The sequence below is a fragment of the Monodelphis domestica genome, chromosome 4 (assembly GCF_027887165.1).
Source record: "Monodelphis domestica isolate mMonDom1 chromosome 4, mMonDom1.pri, whole genome shotgun sequence".
Taxonomy (NCBI): Eukaryota; Metazoa; Chordata; class Mammalia; order Didelphimorphia; family Didelphidae; genus Monodelphis; species Monodelphis domestica.
This window is the reverse complement of record NC_077230.1, coordinates 298078596-298102292: the sequence shown is the minus strand read 5'-3', so window position 1 is coordinate 298102292 and position 23697 is coordinate 298078596.

The window sequence follows — 23697 nt, the reverse complement described above, 5'->3', positions numbered from 1 at the left end:
ATGACTGTACATCAAATTGGTGTCACTAGGAGTCTGAAGACCCCAATGGCAATGGGAAGTGCCAGCATCTAAAAAAAGAGGACTTCAGAGGCTGATACAAGATATTAGAGGATCAAAAGGAGACAGAGTCCTCGTTCAACCCATAAAAATGACAAACACCAAAGGAAAACTAAAAAAAAAACATGACAAAATAAAACCCAACTAAGGTATTAAACAAGCAAAACTATGATTTAAAAATATCACAGAGGAACTGAATCATTCAAATTCTATGAGATATCAGTAATCCTAAGGAAACTATGGGTCTGTCTGCTTTCCAATAGTTTAAATAATTTAGTATCTGTGATAAATATCATTGTAAAATACTAAATAAAGCATGTGACATAAAATTCATTATATCTAAAACCCCCTCGAAGAAACCCCCAATTCTCCATGTTCAATAGTGTTTATAAATGGAATGTGAAAATGGCTTAAAACCATAAAATAATTAACATAAATCAGATGAACAAGAAAAATTAAAGATTACTTTCTTTTATAATTATAACTTTGATAAAATATAATATCCATTTACATGAAAAAAGTCAAATATAGGCATGGAAAAGTCTTTTTAAAATAGGATTTAAAAGTATGTGTTTGGGGGGCAGCTGGCTAGCTCAGTGGATTGAGAGCCAGACCTAGAGATGGGAAGTCCTAGGTTCAAATCTGGCTTCTGACACTTCCTAGCTGTGTGATCCTGGGCAAGTCACTTGGCCCCCCCCCCCCCCCCCTCTGTTGCCTAGCCCTTACCACTCTTCTGCCTTGAAGCCAATACACAGTTTTGATTCCAAGATGGAAGGTAAGGGTTAAAAAAAAAAGCATGTTTTTGGAACCATCAGCAAATATTTACAATGTAGAAATACTAAAAGTATTTCCATTGTGAAACAAAAATGGTTTTAAATAAAGACATTTACTCTCACCACAGTTATTTTGTGTTGTTTGAGAAATCTTAGCTCTAGACATTTTTTCTCAGCAATTGGTAGGAAGTATGTGAACCTGTGATTCCATTGTTTTAAGGAACTCCTGGTATGGAAAAGCAAACTCCTCCCACCCTTGCAGATTGGAGCTCTTTCTATAAAGAGATCCCTGGAAGAAACTGATAAAGTAACCTTTATAATAATACAAGGGGCCTTAGGAGCATGCTCAGGTCACCTCACATGGAGGTACCCCAAAGAGAGCTTCCTTGGGCATGCCCAGAATACCTGACATAGAAGGTAGCTTTCCTCAATTGACTTCAGAGGTGTCAGAGGCTCTAAAACCCCCTCAAGGACACTTGGGAATCCAGAGGTAGTGTTGAAATGCTACTTATCTTTCCTTAAGGTAGTGAGAGTCAGGTATAGTCTGTGTTACAAGATGACACATGAGAGACTAGGAGGATGGTGTGGCCCTTTCTAGTAATAGGGAAGAGGGGAGAAGGGGAGGGTTTGGGGGAAAGAGAATGAGTTCTTTTTCAGATATATTGAACCTAAAACGTCTCCCGGATATCCAGTTTGAGAAGTCTGAAAGGCAACTTAGAGATTCTAGATTAGCGATTGGCAGAGAGTTTGAGCCAAAGTAGGTAGATTTGAGAAACATCAGCCTGGAGATGGTGATTAGATCCAGGGGAGCTGATGAGATCACTACTAGAGAGAGAAAGAAGAAAGAAGAAAGAGAACAGAGAAGAAGAAAGAAAGAAGAAAGAAGAGGCTCCAGACTGAGGGAGAGGAAATGATACAAAGAAGGAACAGACAGGTAGATAGGAGGAGGAAAACAAATAGAGTGGTGTCCAGAAAACCTGGAGAGGAGAGAGTATGTGGAGGAGAGAGTGATCAACAGAGTCAAAGGCTGTGGAGAGGCCAAGGAGATAGGATTGGGGGGAAAGCCATTGGATTGGGCGACTAAGAGATCATTAGGAACTTTGTGGAGGGCAGTTTCAATGAAACGATGAGGTCAGAAGCCATATTTTAAAAGGTTAAAAAAGAGAGCGAGAGGAGAAAAGGGGGAGATACATCATTTTGATGGTCTTCTCCAAGAGTTTAGCTTTATTGGAAAGAAAAGATTTAGGATGATAGTTAAAAAGGTATGGAAGTATCAAGTGAGGATTTTTTCTTCAGGATGGGACATGCTTGGCAATAGGAAATGAATCAGTAGACAAGTGATTGTTGGCAGAAATCAAGGAACACTAGTGTGGATGAGAGAATTACAGATTGCATTTCAAGGACTTGTTGAAAAATCATCGTGAAGGAAAATATAGTACACTAGAATAAATAGAGGATTAGCACTTTGATTTAGGTTGAAGAAATATATATATATATATATATATATATATATATATATATTTTAAAAAGGCCACTACTTCCCAAACTAATTTATAGATTTTAATATAATGCCAAAATACCAATGGATATTTCATAGAAATAGGTAGTTATAATAAAACTGAGGTGGAAAAATAGATGGACTAAAAATATTAACAAGAATTATAAAATAGGAAAAAACAACACTTAGAAGAAGACTATATATATATAAAAGGTCTGTGTTTGATGAATCTAAGTTTAAAAAGTTCTGGGCAAGGAATCTACTTGATAAATATTAACAGTGGATACTTGATTTTTTAAAAAATGGGTTTGAATTAATTCCTTGCACATACTTCACAATATCCTTTGTGAAGACCATTCATATAAATATAAGAAGAAAAAGGAGTATGTTCTTTTTTCTCCTCCAAAAAGGAGACACAATAGTATCAATTAAATAACAATTATTGGAGACAAAGATGATGGGTGTGATTATATGGTGATAAAAGAATTTTTTTTAACACAACAAAATAAAATAAAATACTAGGGACCCTATAGAAGAATATTTCTTCCTCCAAGTCAAGTCTAGGATGGTCCTATCAAATTTCAAGCCCAAAGCTCCATTGGTTTCTTAGGGCTTCTCTGCTGGGCCAACAGCCACATTTGGCCTGGAACCCTGTCTCCAAGGCCATTGAGCTCATGGGGCTGGCAACTCTACTGCCTGAACCTAGAACTGAAAAGGACAAATGAAACAGACCCCAAACTGTAAACCCAACTCTCAACTGAGACAGAAGGTGAGGACTTAAAGAAAAGAATTATTGGCCAGACCTTTGCCATCCCTTGTAACCAGCTGGATGATCTGAGCACTGGGCTTGGAAGCTGAAAACCTCATCTTCATGAGTTCAAACCCAGCCTCAGATACTTCCTAGCTGTGTGACCCTCCACAAGTCCCTCAACTCTGTTCGCCTTAGATCCTCATCTGTAAAATGAGTCAGAGAAAGAAATGGCAAACCATTCCAGTATTTTTGCCAAGAAAACTTCAAAATAGGGTCATGGAGAGTCAGGTACAACCGAAAGCTCTGAGCAAGTGACCAAGGAAACTCAAGGCCCTCTGTTGGTCATCCTATTATATCTGAGAGGACATAGGATTTAGAGCTAAAAGGGATTATAGAGATCATCTAATCCTTTCATTTTATAGATAAGGTCATTGAAACCCAGAGAGATGGCACTTGTCCATTACTTTGGTAGTAAGTGAAAGAACTGAGATTTTGACCCAGAGCCTATAACTTCAAATGCAATCTTCTTAAAAAAAAAAAAAGGAACCAAATGATTTCTAAGACCTTGAATTACTAGAAACTCAGGGAAATACCCAAAATGAAATCCTCTGGGGATTTCTGGTTTGTTGCAGGGAAAGTTCTATCAAATTCCTGTCTCTCCTAACTGATTCTATTGCCTTTTAAAGGCTGTGATGGGGACCCCCTGCTAACTGCCCTTCACATTTGAAGGCCTCATGCTTTTTACTAAGTTCAACATTTAATCTGGTCTGGTAGAAAGAGGTTTCCTCAAGGAGAGAGAAATATCTGAAACAGGATAAGAATGAGTAGAGATCCTTTTTTAAAATCCAGAATAATGACAAGAGAGATTCTTAATTCAGATTTAAGCAGTTCTCACTCATCACCAGAAGTATGAGCTGCACAAGATATTGCTCTAAAATGCTGTTTTTCTCTCAGTAGCAACCCTACTTTATCAAGACATAAATCCATCATCCGCTCTGCTGTCAAAGTAATTTTTTTTCTAACTTATAGGTTTTTGACATGTCATTTGTTGTTGTTTCAATTGTGTTGGACTCTCTGTGACCTCATTTGGGGTTTGCTTGGCAAAGATACTGGAGTGATTTACCATTTCCTTCTCCAGCTTATTTTACAGATGAGGAAACTGAGGCAAACAGGGGTAAGTGACTTGCACAGGGTCACATAGCTAGTAAATACCTGAGGCCAGATTTGAACTTGGGAAGAGGAATCCTCCTGATTCCACTGTTCTATCCACTGTGCCACCTAGAATGTCATGCTCCTCTACTCAATAAACCACAGTAGCTCTATACTATGTCCAGGATCAAATATATAGAATTCTTGGTTATTTAAAGATCTTTAAAACTTATCCCTCTCCTATTTTCTCAGTTGACTCCCCTTCAAGTTACACAGGCTTACTCACACCTTAAATACAATCCATCTCCTAACTCAGTAGCTTTGCACTGAGCTCTACTCCATGTCTGGAATATTCTCTCTCTTCTCCTCTATCACTTAACTTTCTTAACTTCATTAATCAGCTCCAATTCCACCCTCTTCAAGAGACTTTTCCAGTCTCCCCAGTGGCTAGTACCTTCCAAGAAAGAAGGGTTCCAATGCCCCAAATGGGAGCAGTAAGAAATCTGGAGTTCTGGGGACTTTCTGGAACAATGGAGGCAGGAGAGAGGAATTCTCTGATGCCAGAGTCAGGAGAGTTGGATCTCTAGTCCACACTGACATTCTCCTCATGCCTCCCCACCTTCTCAAAGGTCAAGAATTTGTTTTGACTTCATAGTCAATTTACTGAAACCTATTCAGGGAAAATTTTAAGCTCCGTGATTAGGTTTCTAAGTTTACTGTCTCTTAATCCCATGCCATAGTGCTGCTATTTAAAATATTTTTAGTAGTGGGTATTTGGAGACGAGAAGTCACTTGTGACGATAGCAGCATTTAGTCATTCTTTGGCAATGAGCCTTGGTTCTGGGTGACGCGTGAATTAAGCATGCAGTTCACAAATTGTGTTTAAAAAAATAAGTTGCAAATTCTCCAGACTGGGAAAAAAAAAAACTGATCTCAGTAGCCTTCTTTGAAACTCATGTGAGCAAAGAAAGTTGGCTGGAAGCATCAAGGTGTCCAGAACCCCTATGACGTTTCAAACCCAAAGACATTTCTTCTCTAAATTACAGGGATGGAGATGAAGAACTCACCCAAATGGTTAAATTGCTTCTCTCTGGAAAGTAGCCTGTAGAGCTGGCTGGCCCAGTGGATTGAGAGCCAGACCTGGAGGGGAGGTCCTAGATTCAAATCTGGCCTCAGATACTTTCTAGCTATGTGACCCTGGGCAAGTCACTTAACCACCATTGCCCAGCCCTTACCACTCTTCTGCCTTACAACCAAGTATATTTTTAAACACAGTATATTTTTAATTAAAAAAATTTTTTAAAAAAACCTCCAGTTTCTAGGAAGCCATCTGGCTTCCCCTGAAACAGGTATTATTAACTACATTTTACAGATTTTGCAGTTGAGGAAGCTGAGGCAGAGAGAAGTGAAGCGAATTGCTTATGGTCACTCTAATTTACTTCACACACTAATAAATGACTGAGGTATGATTTGCACTCAGACCATCCTGATTTCAAGACCAGACTAGTATTCACTATGCCAACTTAATGACCCCATCATTAGGGAACTTACTAAGCAGGCTTTTAAATGGAGAGCTTTGATATCAACAGTTGGTGAAATTAAAGCAACAAACAAAAGACACAGAAGGAAATCTTGGTTTCATAGAACGTTAACAACTCTTTCCATTAGGAAGGAACCTACCTAGTTCAACCTCTGTTGAACTAAAATATTTCCTTTAAAAATGACTCAAAACAATGTTAACAAATCTAAGAAGTTGATTCCTTCATTAGCTTTCCTGGTTGCCAAATTGGCCCAAGAATACTCTTCAAAGAAAACCTGAGAATGTAGAAACTGTCCATGAGGCCATTCTTACTACAAAGTGCATCTGTGCCCACGCCTTCCCTTGCCCAGTGTGATAGTGACATCACTTTTAAAGACTGATATATATTAATTTAAGGTCACCAAGGAATTCACTTATGAAATTTCTAAATGAAATACTCAAGTCAGAATGGAGTTTTATGGTGATTTAATTACAACGAGAGTAAGAAAGAAGGAGAGAGAGAGAAGGAAAGAAGGGGACAAGGAAAGAGGTTAACTCAACCTTCTGGCAGAGCCAGAGGGAGTTTAGGCCTTGGAAGGCCAAGGTAGAGAAGAGAATCAGTCCCTTGACTCACGTGACCAATCTGAAGGAAAGCTGCCTGCAGGCCTCCTCCCTGCTCGAGCTCTTAGAACGAACTGGCGCCTAGCCCTGGCCACAGGAAGTGAGTGAATCTCTAGAGGATGTTCTCTACCTCACTTCCTGCGCCTCACACGTGCCAATGGTGACTCAAACTTGTCTTAGGACAGCCCAGGTGGGCAGTTAGTTATTTCTGATTTGCCATTGACTAGCACATGCCTGTGTAGTGTGGGTGTGCACAATTTTGGGTGCTAGACCAAGCAAGATGGAGGAGATTTAAAAATCACACCAGGCTTCTCTTGGAGGGGCTGCAGGGGCTAGAAGAACAGGAGGAATCTGTGCTCCTTTACCTCCCTGTCTTTGCAAGAGCTTCCCTGTACGACTGGTGCTCATCCCTGCTTCACCTCCACCTTTCCGAAGTCTTGTCTTCCTTCCGGGCTCCCAGGATGTGCCATCTTCTAAAGGAAGCTTTTTCTGACTCTCATCCTTGTGATTGTTCTCTTCCATGTTCCATCACATTTTCTGCATAAGTGTGCCTTCATGTTTCCGAGCAGAATAAAGACATCCTAAAGGCAAGGATTGTTTTAAATTTTGTCTTTGTATCCAGAGCAACTTGAACATACTTGCAATGCTTATGTAAGGTATCTGTTTATTGCCCATGTAGGTCATATGATGGGTCCAATGGGTTTGTTTAGATGTGGTTCAAGGGAGACTGATTCCCTTTGGGTTAAGAACAGGAGATGGGGGCCGAGAGGCTATCTGTTCTGTTATCCTCAGAGAGAGGTTTGAATTAAACCTGTCATATACCTATTATGCCCCTCTTGATAGGTTGGGGATAATAACTTTTTTAGTTAAATAAAAAATATTTTAAACTCTTACTTTCTGTCTTAGAATCAATCCTGTGTATCGGTTCTAAGGCAGAAGAGTGGTAAGGGCTAGGCCATGGGGATTAAGTGGTTTCTCCAGGGTCACATAGCTAGGAAGTATCTCAGGCTACATTTGAACCCAGAATCTCCTATCTTTGGGCCTGGCTCTCAATCCACTGAGCTATCCAGTTGCCTCCAGGAATAATAATTTTTAGATTCAAGATATGCTCTTGATCATTATCCTTTGGGGAGGAATATCCCAAAGGTTTCACTCCTTTCTCATTAAAAGCCAGTTACCCAAAGAATGTCACATTGTAAAGATAATTTTATAGTTGTGACTTAAAATCTAAATTAATTTGGTCACCAGGGAAAATCCCAAATAATAAAATACCCGTCAGCTGGAAATTATGGTGATTTTAATTGATATAGAGAGAAGGAATTAAGGAGAAGAGAGAGGAAGAGGAAAGAGTTAATTTAAACTGCTCCGGCTCAGCCTGAGCCAGGCAGGAGTTAAAGGCCTTGGCCAAAGGGGTCTCCCTGAGCCCAAGGGAAAAGGAAGTCAGTCTTATAACTCACAAGGAGACTGTCTCAAGGAAGCTGTCTGAGTGAGCTCCTCCAGGCTGAGTTCCAGCATCGAACTGGTGCCCAGGCTGCTCACAGGATGTGATCATCCAGATCCACCTCTCCTGGCAAAGACGGTGTATTTAATCAAGATCTTGGAGACAACAAGGGAGCCAAATATATAGACCTTTCACCCTTGTGTCTCCTCCTCTAAATTTTCACATCTACCAATTACATCAAAGGCTTTCTCCAGGACTACCCATACTTTTAGTTCTCACCTTCTTTGATTAGATTTTTGAGTTACTTAACACTTCTTTGTTAAATTCACCTTTTGTTAGTTTCTTGACCTTTTTTTTGATTAATTTAACCTTTATAGTTACTTAACACCTTTTTGTATTAGGATACTAAAAATAGACTTAGCTTAAAGTTCTAGCTTCACTAGAAGGTGAGAACTAAGTACCTTCATTGTTCAATCAGGAGATTACAACTTATCTCCCCCTAAAGTAAGGTTTAAGTAGGGTGGAGCAATGTAAAGTTCCCAAGACATTCTTGATCAAGTATGTCCATTGTTACAATCAGGAAAAAGCTAAATCAAATCTTCTAAAGTATGGTCTGAGTAGGGTGGAGTAGTTTTAAAATTCACAACATATAGTGAGTAGCAAATGGACTCATTTATTCAAGCCAATAGCAAACAGAAATCAGAGAAGTTACACTGATTAGACTATACCAAATAGAGGACAGATGGGTAGGTGGTTCAGCGAATTGAGAACTAGGCCTAGAGACAAGGGGCCTCAGAGACTTCCTAGTTGTGTGACCCTAGACAAGTCACTTAACCCCCATTGTCTAGTCCTTCCTGCTCTTCTGTCTTGGACCCTGTTAATAGGAATTTTGTAATCTCTCTCTTTTTATTTAGGAGATAGTGTCTGACAGGTTGGAAGTTTTATAAAATCTACTGTCTCTTTAAGAGTCAGAACAGAGAGAATTGAATTCCATCTCTTTAAGAGAAACCCATAAAACAGGGAAAAAAAATCAGTTAGAGGGACTCCATTTTCTCTGTCTTCCGAAGGAGCAGGATTTCTGGGGTTTCAGTGCCATTCTCTAAATCAAGAAGATCTGACAGTGACTTTTGAGAGTTTGGGATATAGAGATCAATTGAGAAGAAATCTATTACTGAGGGGTCTGTTTCCTTCTCAGCACTCTGAGGGGTTTTCTCCTCAACCCCTTGAGGCAGAAGCACCTGACCCTAAGAGCTGGGTTCTCTCAGAACTCTGATAGAGCTGCTGCACTGTATGTGTCAGCTGGGACAGGCAGTTTCTCCACTTTCAGTTAATAGTTTGTTACTGATAAAAGTTCATTGGCTAGTTAGTTTGGTTAGAAAGAGAATATTAATTTAAGATAGTGAGAATAGTTTAAGGAGGCCTGCTTTGTCAGGCAAGAAGAAGGCAGTTAGATTTGGGGGGAGGGTATTAGATAGATTTTAGAATAAGATTTAGATTTAGAGACATAGTATAAGGATTTCCTAACTCCTGTTTCCTATCCCTACTCCCTTGATAATAAATAGCTATTGATAATATACCAAACTGCTTCTGGCCTTCTATCCACTACCTACAAAATAGTTTTACTCATAACAGCTTTAGTTTAACAATAACAGCTTTATCAACCTCGAATACAGTATTTATTAGCTATAACAATCCAGTACAAAGTATTGATTCTGAGTTGAAAGGTAAGAGTTTAAAAAAAAATACCAAACAATAAACAGTGAATGAATTCTCCCATTGAGAGTGAGAGATATTCTCGACTCAACCAAGGGAGAGTCTCTGATTCTACTCTAGGGGAAGTTCTTTGAAGTCTTTAGTGTGATAATCTAGTATGACAACAGGGAAACAATTAAGGCTCATTTATATGTTGGTTCTTTCTTAGTCTTTTTCTTACTCCTGGGGCCTCCTCCTGAAGAGATTAGTGCCTAGACTATTGTCTCTCTCAAAAGTGGGCACCAGAAGAATTAGGCTCTTTTTTCTCCCTATCTCCCACCAACTCCACTGTTCTTATAGGTTAGGAAAGTTGAGAAATCATTTTCGACAATTAAAGAAAGTCTTATGCAAATAGACCTGAGCCAGGGGTTACACTTCTTTCTTTTTCTTGGAGATTTTTAAACAATATTTTATTTGGTCATTTCAAAACATTATTCATTGGAGACAAAGATCATTTTCTTTTCCTCCTCCCCCCTCCCCCATAGCCGACATGCGATTCCATATCACAAGTGTTCTTGATTCAAACCCATTTCCATGTTGTTGGTATTTGCATTAGAGTGTTCATTTAGAGTCTCTCCTCAGTCATATACCCTCAACCCCTGTAGTCAGACAGTTGCTTTTCTTTGGTGTTTTTACTCCCACAGTTTGTCCTCTGTTTGAGGATAGTGTTTTTCCTCCTAGATCCTTGCAGAATGTTCAGGGACATTGCATTGACACTAATGGAGAAGTCCATTACGTTTGATTGTACCACAGTGTATCAGTCTCTGTACAATGTTTTCCTGGTTCTGCTCCTTTATTATCACTTATTTCTTTTTCCCTGTGATGTTAAAGGTATAAAATAACTTCTTTTTGTCTTATAAGGCTGGAATTTGTGTCAATTCATTTAAACAAACACTTATTAAGCATATGAGGTGCTATGCTACATGAAACGTATACTGTAATCCCCATCCCAAAGCCCATTGTATTGGTATGGCACACACTTCCTCACTGATGAAGATAAATGTCTAGCTTGCAGGAAGAGTAAGTCAGAGTAGGCAAGAGTGGAAGAATTCCAGACTTCTTGAGTCCCCTTTGGGAATATTCAAACTGAGAGTCTTTTGGGGGACTCTTCAAGCATTGAGTTTCCTTGGATGCTCCTGACTTCCAGCTTCCAGAGGGAAGATGGGAGATGCCAACTGTTATGGGGGTGAAGAGGTGCACCCCTTGGGTTCAGGAAGGATACCTTTCTGCAAGAATGCAAGACTCCAAAACTTAGCTTAAAAATAAAAAAGAGAAATTTATTAATTTAGAAAGTAATGTTGAGAATGGCCAGGAGAATAGACAGGTGGAACAGCAGGATGCAAGGCTGCTCCTTGGGAAGACAGCATGGATGGAAAAGCTGTCCCACAGACGATATCAGTTCTGGGGATTTTATACTCTTTACAACATGCTATGTCATGGTGTGGACGTGACTCTAGAGTGGTAAACCCTCAGGCATTCAGTCAGGGGTTTGGTTATCTGACTGGGGTCTGCCTGGAGACACAGGGAATGACCCTCATAAAAGACTCTTTGTTTTGGGGGAACAGACAGATGTCTAAGTTACAGCCTGATAGAATCGAGGTGTAGCCTGGAGGTGCATCTCTCTGTCCATCTTAAATCTAAAGAAGGATCAAAGGAGCAGAATCATCTCAGGGACCTATGGGAGTCATTAGATGTTTTAGGCTGGGAGTCACAAGGATGTAAGGGAGCAAAGGAATTTCCCTGATAATAGTTTGCCTGAGTTTCTGGGGGTACAATGCCCATGTCACCAACACCATTTTATATTGCTGAAAGAAAAGATTTTGAAAGACATGAAAGGAGCTGGAAGTCTCCATCATGTCCCTGTCCCCAGCTTGCTACACTAGATTTCTGGGAATTTTTTCTGTGAGTGTGCGTGATCTAGGACCCTCTTGATTGGATTGAGTTATTTTTCTCCCACAATGGGAGAGCTCTTCTACTCTATATTGGCTGGCATATATTCTCCTGCATTTGCCTTTTATGATTTCTGTTTTGTTATAATTTGAGTAAATGAATTTCTTCCCTTTCACTGTGTGTTCATTGAAACTGGTATTTGGTGGGAAAAGGAGAGAGCTTGGAAGCCGCCCAATAATAATAAGACACAGTGGTTAGAAATTAGTTCAGACATGATCATATTCCCTAAAGTAACAATATTTAAGGGAGCAGAATTTTATACACACACACACACACACACACACACACACACACACACATATAAAATTCTAACTTAGTACCCTACTTCTCTCTGAAGAAAACAAAGTGACCTTTGGCCCCAACTTCTTTCTTCTCCTCCTGGCAGAAATTAAAGTCTCTCCGGAGAAGGATAGAAGGAGAAGCTAGGAAAAATCTCTGCCTTCCTTTGAGCCAAACAAGGTTATCCCCCTGATACAGGAGGTAGGCACAGCCCATTATTATGTTTAGGACTTCACTACACAAGTGAGGCCTTTCCACTACAATACAAAGTCAAGAACAAATTATTCCCTGCCCTTGAGGTACTTGTATTTGAATGATAGACTATAACATACATTTTAGTAACTATAGAACAAAGAAAACCAAAGTCCTCATTCTGAAAGTAGCATGTGAGTTAACCTAAAAAAAGATGACAAAGTTTTTAAAAGGCAGAGATGATAAAGGAGTTAAGTTCTTATCAAATACAGAGACTTTTTCCCAAGTAATTTATGCTCTTGGAATTTTTGAACACTGGGCTTGAACACCATTTTCGGTTGCTTCTGTGTCTTGCTTATTTGTTTCACAGAATGACTTTTCTATTTTTTAACTGAGTCCAAATTATTTCAGTGATTTCTATTTTGTAATAAAATTTGAGGTCTGGTAATGCTATCCTCCTTCACTCCTACTTTTTCTAATTACTTTTCTTGATATTCTGGACCTTTTATTCCTTCTGAATTATTTGTTATCATTTTTTAAGGTTGCCTTTTTAAAAAAACATTCACTCAATGATTGGGTTCTCTAGAACTTTTTCTCCATCAGAGTCAGAAAAACATAATTTTATAAGACTTTAAAATAAAGTTTCAATACTGTATGGTCAATCTGAAAGGATACTGATTTGGGTGATAGAAAACCTGGATTCAAATTCCAGTTCTCTCTTTTTTTCCCACCTATTTGACTCTCCTCAAACCCTTCCTTTACTTTAGACTTCTGAAAAACAAGGAGGGTGGATTAAATGACCTTTAAATATATCTGTAGCTCTAAAGCTAAATGATGTATTTGGAATAACTTAGAAAAAGGAGAAGGAAACATATAGCCACTTCTCCTGTCTGCACATACTGTTTCAAAAGCATATCACGACCTAGACATCTATACTTGCTTTTGCTGTATTATTTCCTGCCATCCACAAACCATTCTAAGATATCATCCCTATTAGAAACAACATCTCTGTTCCTAAAACCAGCCAGGGCTCTGATAGCTGAGCTTTCATTTTATCTTGCCTGGATGTAAGCCCCACTCTGCTTCCTGGATGATATCCAGCTTCCTTCCCCTTATGTATTGTCTTCCCCCATTAGTATATGTCTTATTTACTTGTATTTGTTTCTCCAATGCCTAGCTCATGGTAAGTTCTTTATAAATGCTGTCTCTCTGTCTATCTGTCTATCTGTCTGTCTGCCTACATATCTGTTTTTCCCTTTTTCTATCATTAGCTTCTTTTGCCATTCAATGAACAGGATGACAGATTGGGGGTGGTGGTAGAAGACTTGGAGTATAAAATCCTCCCTTACTAGGACATCTATTTTACTCAAATTGGTGACCAAGCTATGCTAGATCTCTCCATTTCTAGAATTCATGGCTGAGGTCTTTCCTGAAAAATACCTTGTTTGTGGTCTGGCATAATGCAGAATTAGTGGACCTCTCTGGTCCTAAATGCTGCTGGCTGCCATGATGGGAAAAGTTTTGATAGAAGATTATCAAACACTGGAAATCAGGAAGTCTTGCTGTGGGTTTCTGAACATTTGGAATGAATGTTCTTATATTGGTGCAATGTGGTTTTTCCCGGAGTCTTAGAACCTGTTTCTCCCCAAATGGTCAGATGCTTAGCAAAACAGGACCTTTTGTGTTTCTGGTTGGAGATTCAGTAGATGGAGGAGAAGTCATTGCTTCTATTTATATGACATTTTCAGGGTTACCAAGTGCTTTCTTCCCAACAATAATGTAAGGTAGGCAGTACAGGTAGTATTCATGAATTCCACTGAGCAAATGAGAAATGGAGGCCTAGAAAGATGAAGTTCCTTTCTGAGCTAATAATTGGAGCAACGACAGGGCCCCAGGTCTTCTCATACTATCAGTGGTCTTTGCATTATACTTCCATGCAGAGTCATCTATACAGCCACAGATTCTAGCTTTGGTTATATTTCCATTTTTAAAAAATGAAAAGCTGGGTACAATGTCTGGCAGGGAGCTTACGTTAGTGGAACCATGATTCTATCAATGAGAGTAATCCCTCTCTTGGTGCAGAATGTAACCCCTCTGTGAGTCTTGTCCATTACTTCCTGTACTCTTACAGTATGGCCACCCAACCTGTGGGACACTTTCCTTTTGATCTCTTGACATTACAGGTCCACTCATATGATATCCAGTAATTCCACTGTTATCCCTCACTGTTGCTGTAGAGACCGGTGGCCCACTTCCTTTTCTAGTCTTCCATTTCTTTGATGATAACAGTCATGTGACTTTGCATACTCATTTCATCATTTGTAATATGCTGCACACTATTATACCCACCAGGTGTCTCTCTATTGTCCTTTGGATAACTTGCAATTTTGATTCCTCAAAGATGACATGTTTCATGATGTGTAGCCTCATAGCATCCCTAGAGCCGTAACAACAACAAATTATGGTTTTGCTTCAGGGATATGCTTGGGGTCACTGAAGGCATTGCATAATTTCTCAAAAGCAAACCAATCCACTTTCTCTTTTTCTATTAAATTTTGATATTTAAAACAACAACAATAACAACAAAAGCAGCTTGATTAAATAATTAAGCAAATTAGGAGGAAATCCTGCCAGAGGTGATATAATGATGAGGCCACAGAGGAACCAATTTGAAAGGCAACAGAAGAAGAAGAAGATACCAAGAGTATGGAAAAAGTCTTGATTTTTGATTCCAAAAATGTGATCGAGAATATTTTAGCAACTACTAATCTATGTTGTCTAATCTCTGAGTTATACAAAATCTTTATGAGGGCCATCTATATATGAATTGAGGGCACCTTTTTGAAGGGCTCTAGTAGGGAACAAACAGGTTTTCTTAAATAATATTCAATAGTGGAGCAGGTCTTTACTATCTCATAACTGATATAGAGAATATGAGAGAACATTGTGCTTATTGTTTGTTGATTTGCAAAAAAATACACAGTAGAACAAAATGTAACCTTTTGGGATCTTAATATTATGTATAACATCTCATTTAAGATTGCTTGGAATATGTAATAAGAAATAACCCTCTTTAAAGTCTCTCTGATAATAATCATCAGATGTGGCATAAAAACAGGGAACTGTATGCTCACCCAAAGTATTCCCCACTGTGTTGGAGGAGAGTTCAGGTTTAAGATAGAGTCCCTGTAGATGATGAGGTCCTCCAGATGGACAAGGAGCTAGATCTGGAGATGAAAAACTGGAGCAAAACATGCTGTTATTTCTTTCAATAAATTGGAAAGCAATTTTACTAACTCCAAGTTTCTCATAACAATAAAAGCTCTTCATTTCATTATAAAGATTTTTACTGTGTTTAATGAATAGGGGAGTGAGGCCCCCATAGCCTCCAAAGAACTAAAGGTGAACATTGCCCTGAGAATAATGGAACAACACATGGTGGGTATGATTCAGTGGCAAGACCAAAGCCAAGATAATGGCTTGAAATGCAGAGGACCACCTTGGTGTCTTGAATATCTGACCAATTCTAAGCCCTCCATAATGTCTGCTTCAGCCACCTCCACAGCTGTTTCAACAAATTGTTCTCATCTACCAGTTCCACTGGGGAAATCTTCACGTGCTTGGGGAAGACATCCCCCTAAGTCAAGGAGGGTTTGAGGTCTGTTGATTACCTTCAACCTGGTTTAGCCTAAGATGGATAGCATGGATGATTGGCAATCTGCATTGTTGGAGAGAACTCTCAAGTCAGTGTGATCAATGACCTGTTTGAGGACCTGGGCACATAAACTACTAATGAGAATTTAATACACCCTGGGTGTCAAGTTCTCCTGGGCAGAGTTGAGACTAATAAATTTTAAGTTAAAAGGAGAGGTTTCATATATATTTATACCAGTAGAGAAAAAAAGAATCCTATGGTCTTTGTGACCTTTGGGACTTGCTCCATTTCCCCTCTCTCTGATTGTTTCCTTGGTCTTCCCCCTTTTTGGATCTCTGTTTCCAAAAGTAAAGAAAAAAGACTATTCACAGAGCCCAAGATTCAAACAAAGCTCTAGCTAAAAAGCTCAATTCAGAGGAGCCGTTTTCCTTGGTACATCTGTTCAGAGTCTGCAAGTACTATTAAGATTACTTTTAAAATCTCTGTTCACATTATCATCCATTTTATGCTCCATTTACTTTCTCCCTCTTCTTTCTCTTCGAGAGTCTTTGGTTTTCGGTCTTTCCCCCAGCTTTTTTCTTTTCTCATTTCCTCTTTTCCTGTCCCATTTTACCAATTCTTTCTCCACAGGAATTTTAATTTTTTTGACCCCTCTACCAGAATAGAATTAATTTTTTATTATAGATAGTTCTTCCTTCCTCTAACTAAAAGTATCAGTACTGGTTAGAAAAACATTCAGTTAGTTCTTTGTTTTTCTGCCAATTATTATCTGGCATTTTATCTCTAGCCTCTGTTCAGGGTGTGACAGTTAAGACCCAAACAAAGCCAGGGTCAGAGAAGGGGCCAAAGCCCAGCAATTCAGAACACCCAAAAGAACAATCAGCTCATTTATCAATTAGGGTGCTATAATTTGTAGTTCTATTGTGTGAGATACTAATTTGTTAGCTTAAGCAAGTTCTTGGGCCTTCATCTATTCAAGTAACTGTTGTCCTTCCAGCTGGAGTAACTGTACCCTGGAGAACAGAAGTCAAGCTTTCTATAGTAAAGCAGAATCACATTGTGTAGTTTCCTGAATAAAATCAACTTATAGAATTTAACATTTTCTTGGTGGTTATCTTCAGAGTAATTTTACAGGTGAGAAAACTGAGGCCCATAAAGTTAAGAAAGTTTTCCAAAGTCGAACAGATGACAAGTGACAGAGATGGATATGATCCCAGGTTTTCTAACTCTAAACGCCAATGCTCTTTCCACTCTACCGAGATGCCTCCCCACAAAGGGTCCTTACAGGAATCAAGTCACTGTAATTGTGTTGTTTGCAATGCTGAGATCTTCCTTCCTTCCTTCCTTCCTTCCTTCCTTCCTTCCTTCCTTCCTTCCTTCCTTCCTTCCTTCCTTCCTTCCTTCCTTCCTTCCTTCCTTCCTTCCTTCCTTCCTTCCTTCCTTCCTTCCTTCCTTCCTTCCTTCCTTCCTTCCTTCCTTCCTTCCTTCCTTCCTTCCTTCCTTCCTTCCTTCCTTCCTTCCTTCCTTCCTTCCTTCCTTCCTTCCTTCCTTCCTTCCTTCCTTCCTTCCTTCCTTCCTTCCTTCCTTCCTTCCTTCCTTCCTTCGCCTTCTTTCTTTCTTTCTTTCTTTCTTTCTTTCTTTCTTTCTTTCTTTCTTTCTTTCTTTTCTTTCTTTCTTTCTTTCTTTCTTTCTTTCTTTCTTTCTTTCTTTCTTTCTTTCTTTCTTTCTTTCTTTCTTTCTTTCTTTCTTTCTTTCTTTCTTTCTTTCTTTCTTTCTTTCTTTCTTTCTTTCTTTCTTTCTTTCTCCCTCTATGTCTCTGTCTCTGTCTCTGTCTCTGTCTCTGTCTCTGTCTCTGTCTCTGTCTCTGTCTCTCTCTGTCTCTCTCTCTCTTTCCCCTTATGCTCTGTCTTAAAATCAATACTAGATATCAGTTCTAAAGCATAAGAGAAGTAAGAGCTAGGCAATTGGGGTTAAGTGATTTGCCCAGGGTGACACAGCTAAGAAGTCTCTGAGGTCCAACTGGAACCCAGAACCTCTTAACTCCAGACCTGGCTCTCTACCAACCACCTGGCTGCCTCTTTTCTCACACCTTATGTATTTATTTATTTTGAAACCTTCCTTTCCCTCTTAGTCAGTATTATGTATTGGCTCTAAGGCAGAAGTGTGGAAAGGACTAGGCAATAGAGATTAAGTGACTGTCTGAGGGTCACAGAATTAGGAAGTGCCTGAGGTCACATTTAAACCCATGACCTTCCATCTCCAGGCCTGACTCTCTGTTCACTTGCACCATCTAGCTGCTCTGCACTCTGATATTTTTCAAGAGACTGTTGTTCTTGTGTTGAATGCAATTTTGCTCCCCCTCCCGTGGCTGCCACTATTTCTTTATCTCTTCTTACCACTGCCTCTGGGGTTCCTTCTTGTCATCCCTATTCCCATTTAAAACCACATCCACCTCTCTTGTCTAATGGAAGGCATTCTTATCTTAGGCACCCTCTTCTATCTACTTTTCCCTCTGTATTGTCTCTCCTCTCTCTCCTTCCCCTCAAACTTCCTATGAGAGGTGGCTTTCTAAGCGCTGACAGCTGGCTGGCATCCTCCTTTCTGGCCACTAGACTGACCAATTATTTCAAATCTTCTGAACTTCAAATTTTAGCTATTATCACTGTTGATCTCCCTCCATGGAAGATCTCAAATAACAGTGATGATAATGATGATTGACATTTACATAGAGATTTCAGTTTCCAAAGAACTTTGGATACCTTTATTCTATTTGGTTTTTTTAACCCTTACCTTCCATCTTTGAATCAATATTGTGTATTGGTTCCAAGGCACAAGAGCAGTAAGGGCTAGGCAAAGGGGGTTAAGTGACTTGCCCAGGGTCACACAGTCAGGAAGTGTCTGAGGTCAGATTTGAACTCTGGATCTCCCATCTCTGGGCCCTATTCTCGATCCATTGAGCCACCCAGCTGCCTTCTTTATTTGTTTTTTACAATACCTCTGTCAGGTAGGTAGTAAAAATGTATTTGTTCCCATTTTACAGTTGAGGCCCAGAGAAACAGAGATGCCTCCCCACTAAGGGTCATTGCGGGGATCAAGTCACTGTAATTGTGTTGGCAAACATAGGTGGTATTTGAATTAAAAACATTTTCCTACTGCCTCCTGCATCTTATCGCATGCTGTGTTTGTCATGTAAGCACATAAATGCTTATTGAGATATCCCTCTGTCATGACAGCATTTATCCAGTGACCCCTGGGTGCCTAGTTCTGTGCTCAGTGATTTATTTTTGTCTTTTATATCTATATACATATATATTTAATATAATCCCTTTTGATCCTCAAAACAACCCTGTGAAGTAGGTGATATTATTGCTCCCATTATACACTGAGGAAACTGGGGTTAAGTGACTTGCCCAAATTTACACAGTTAATAAGTCTCTGAGGTGAGATTTGAACCCAGGCCTTCCTGACTCTAGGTCCAGCGCTATTCCACTATGCTGCCCAGTTGCCTATCTGCTGACCTATTTCATGCTCCCTGATAGCTACAGTATCCCAGCACAAGAGGCTATTTTGCTGCTTTCCGTTGTCATGGTGATAGAAATTACTCAGGGTTTGCACCCCAGTGTTTTGCAAATAGAAAGAGCTGCAAGCACCCCAGGCTCTAATTGCCGAGAACAACAATCACATATGGAAGTCCAGATGCGTCCCTTCTGACTATTGAGTGTATCTGTGATGTTATAGAGAGGAAACTGATAGGATGGGTGAAGAATGTACCCTTAGAAAACCACAATCAAGGGTCAGCAAGGTGACTCAGTGGATAGAGGAGAGCTAGGTTTATAAATGAGAGGTCCTGGGTTCAAATATGACCTCAGACATTTCCTAGCTGTTGAGTCTGGGTCACTTAACCCCCATTGCCTAGCCCTTGTGGCTCTTCTGTCTTGGAACTGATGCTTAAGATTGATTCTAAGACAGAAGGTGAGGGTTAAAGTTAGAGAGAGAGAGAGAGAGAGAGAGAGAGAGAGAGAGAGAGAGAGAGAGAGAGAGAGAGAGAGAGAGAGAGAGAAGAAAACCATCATCCAGGGAAGTAGGATAGGGCACTGGACTTGAAATGGGAAAGAACTGATTGTGGGAAGCCATCAAGCCCACACTGTCTGACATTGTGACACATGAGTTCCAGAGTCGCGAAGCGACTTTCTGGAAAAATAAGGCCCCTTTGGAATCTCCCTCTGTGTGACTTCTCTCTCTAATGGAATTGTTATGATTATTGTTCCCCCACCCAATACAGGAGAAATAATATGAGAGCAAAGACTAATAGGGTTAACACACATATTTCCCACCTTAATTCCCCCAGATTATTACCCTAAAAGATTACATTCACAGAATTAAAACTTAAAGATCACTACCCATTACCCCCTTCCTTTCCCTCTTCACAGAGTTACATTCACTCCCATTACAAGCCAGGCAAGCCAAGGACATCAATCACCTTCAAGCCCAGGTTGACAGGACACACTTCACTGGTTTGTTATGTTACAATAGTGAGAGAAACATCTCCAAGTACCCAAGTGAAACAAAAGAAAAATGTGACTTGGAAATTGAGGAAAACCCCAAATCTGGTCTGTCATTAAATTGCCCTCTAACCATGTACCTAGCTATGAAATGTTTTGTTACCCATCTCCTAAGTAATTGTGAATGATTGTGAAAGCTGGCCAAAAGTAACAATGATTCTCCTTAGGTCAGTGAGAACTAACCTCTAGATCACCCTGTTTATGTCATTCATCTATAGCAACAATGTTTCATTGACTTCATTGACTTTCATTTCCTTAGGCTACATGTCTGTTGTTAAGTACTATGGAAACATATATGTAGAAAATGGATTGTGTGCCAAAGAAGTATGTGATCACAAGCCTATATAATAAACGAACCTCCGTGCTATGGCCAAATGCTGTGTGATGCCTATACATTTGGGTCTGAACATACAGTGTCTCTCATCTCCATTACTTGACTGGATCCTCACATCTAGACAGAGCAAGCTCAGACCTTCAGAGAGACCACTGGATGGATCCCAAAGCCTGATTTCCAGTCCCACCTCAGATAGTTACTTACAATATGACCTTGGGTAAGTTGCTTAAACTTTCTGTAGCTTGGTTTTTTCATCTATAAAATGAAGGGTGTGAACTTTGGATTTAAATCTATGATCTTCACTCACTTCTTGATTTTGCCTGATTTCACTGAATAGGCAGGCCTTCCCTACCTTCTTTCTTATGAGAACATTGATTGCAAGACCATCCAGAGAGGAACTAGGTGGAAGGAGAAAAGGACTCTTTTCCAGTGGTAGGACTCCTGATGGGAGAAAGGAAGAAAATTGATGAGTGTCTTCCTATTTCCTTTTGCCTTTGATTATAAGTTCTTTAATAATAATAGTAGTAGCTGACATTTTTATAGCTCTTCATATACTTTTCCCCATTAGTTTCTTGAGAAAGCCCTGTTAAATACTGTTAGAATTAGCTCCATTTTATAGATGACTAGGCCAAATGGTGACCCATCTATGGTGTTTTCAACCTGATATTCCCCTTCTCCCACACTCAGTAATCTCCAATTGCTTCTTATTGTTTTTAAGGATTTTGGTTTTAAATGTATTCACTACCTGTCCTCCAAACTATTTTTCAAGTCTCCTGTATACATTATTCTTTTTCAAGTCTAGTTTTAGAGAAACCTTGAGAAGACTTATATGAACTGATACAGATTATAAGCAGAACCAGAACAGGCTACAAAATGATAACAGACTGGTAAGGACAAATAACTTTGAAAGAATTAGGAACTCTGATCAGGATAACGAGCAACCACAATTTCTAAGGAATAATGGTGAAACACACTACTTGCCTCCTGATAGAGAAATAAAGATCTCAAAGTGTAGAATGAAATATATTTTTTGGACATGGCCAATGTAGAATTTTGTTTTGCTTCATTATACATGTTCCTAATAGGAATTCAATTTTTATTTCATCTTTGTTTGGGGGTGGAAAGAAAAGAAGGCAAATTCATACTTACTGAAAAAATTAAATTGAATTAAAAAAATTATTATCATAGACAAGTAGCTCAATCTTTGTCTCCTATACTTTATATCCTCTGCTTTCCAGGAGAGCTCAGGCATGGAAATCACCATAACTTCACATCTTCTCCCATAGTAATCTTCCATCCTATCTTGATTTCTTCTCCTCAAGGCCAGAATAGAAAAATTGTCCTTATTACTCCACACCCCCATCCAATACATCTATGGACATTGTCAAGACCCATTGATGTCTCCTATTTCAAGCCAAACATCACTATCCTTCATCTCTACCATCCTCAAAGGGGGGTCTCTATTGAGCCAGATTAATTAGAGTTGAAGTAGAGAGCAGGTGAAGAGTGGGATCCATTAGACAAAATGAATCCCCAGAAAGAAGGTTTTTCATGGGAGCTGCTGCTTCTCTCTTGAGAACAGAGCTTATTCACATCTGATGATACTGTCCCACTAAAGGAGAATTCAGCCTGGTAAGCTCTCTACCACATCTGTGTGTTCATTAAGCCTTGAAGGCTGGGCAAGTGGGTGGAGGATGAAGTTAAGTGTGACAGGTTTGGGTGGCATTCTAAGCACCCATATGTTCTTCCAGGACTAGTGAAGTAAAATGTTCGACATTTTTCTTTATCCTTTCTTAGGTGGGTGGGTGGGTTTTTTTTCCCCCCTTGAGCTGTTTTGATTTTGTCTTGACTTCCTGGCATTGTTGAGTTTGAAGTTTAAAATGAATATCATTTTAAAAGAATTCAGTTTCTGGCATAAAAGAATATAGACACACACACGCCTTCTTCCTAATTTCTTTTATCTGCATTGTACTAACATTAAAGAATATTTCCTGAGTGCCCACAGAGTTTCTGGCACTGAAAGCTTTAGGAAAGATGTATAGATAGGAATTAGAAAAGAATGTATCTCCTGTCCATTAGGAATTATCATGAAGTATAGACATATTTGAAGAAAGATAAGCTAGAGTTAAACAAACATAACAATGGCGTTTTCCTAAGTTTTAGGATGAGAATAGACATTTAAAACAGACTTCCTCTCCCATTTTTCCCCTTTAGGTTTTCAATGAATTAATAAAACTGAGTAGGTGCCTGTGATGTGCTAGATGAGGGCAACTGGGTGGCAATGTGGATATAGTAGTGGGCCTAGAGTGAGGAAGATCTGAATTCAAGTCAGGCCTCAGAAATTATTTTGTGATCATGGGCCAATCATTTAATCTGTATTTGACTCAGTTCCTTATATGTAAAATGGGGGCACACTGGAGAAGGAAATGGCAAACCATTCCACTATCTTTGTCCATGGAGTCACATAAAGCCAGGCATGACTGAATGACTGAAACAATAATAGCTAGCCACTGTGCAGGATGTATAGTGGAATATATAGGGTATATACCAAAATGAAAAAGGCATGATTCCTACCTTCAGAGACAAACATAGGAAAGTTCATATAATGACATGTGCATCAAACTAATCTTGTATAATGTCCATGTGTAGGAAGCAATTGTTCATTAGAAGAAGCTCTTACAGTTTTTATGATTCACATAATTTAGAGTTAAAAATAGCACCTCAATTCTTGTCTAGTCCAAATCATGTCCTAAAGGAATCCTACCATAACCTGACAAGTGACTATAATCTTCTTGAAAACCTCTTCAAGAGAAGAAAACTACCTTCTCTTCATGTAGCTGTATAATTGAAAATCTGTTACCCTAAAGGGGAACTACATTTCCTGAGAGCCCACTGACTCCCTGTCATTATATACTTCCTGTAGTCAGGGAATACATATCCATGGAGAAGTGCTGCTCAGTCTCTTTTTTGGCATGATGCAGCAATCAGAGGTGATGGTGGTAAGGTAGGGATTTTGAAAATGGCTAACCAACCATGGTCACGTGGTTTTTATTTTGTATCCTCTTTATTCCTTGATTTCTAATGATCATTTAATAAACCTCCTTAAAAATAATATTTTTATTATTTAAGATATAATTTAAAATTTTACATAGCTCATCCCACTT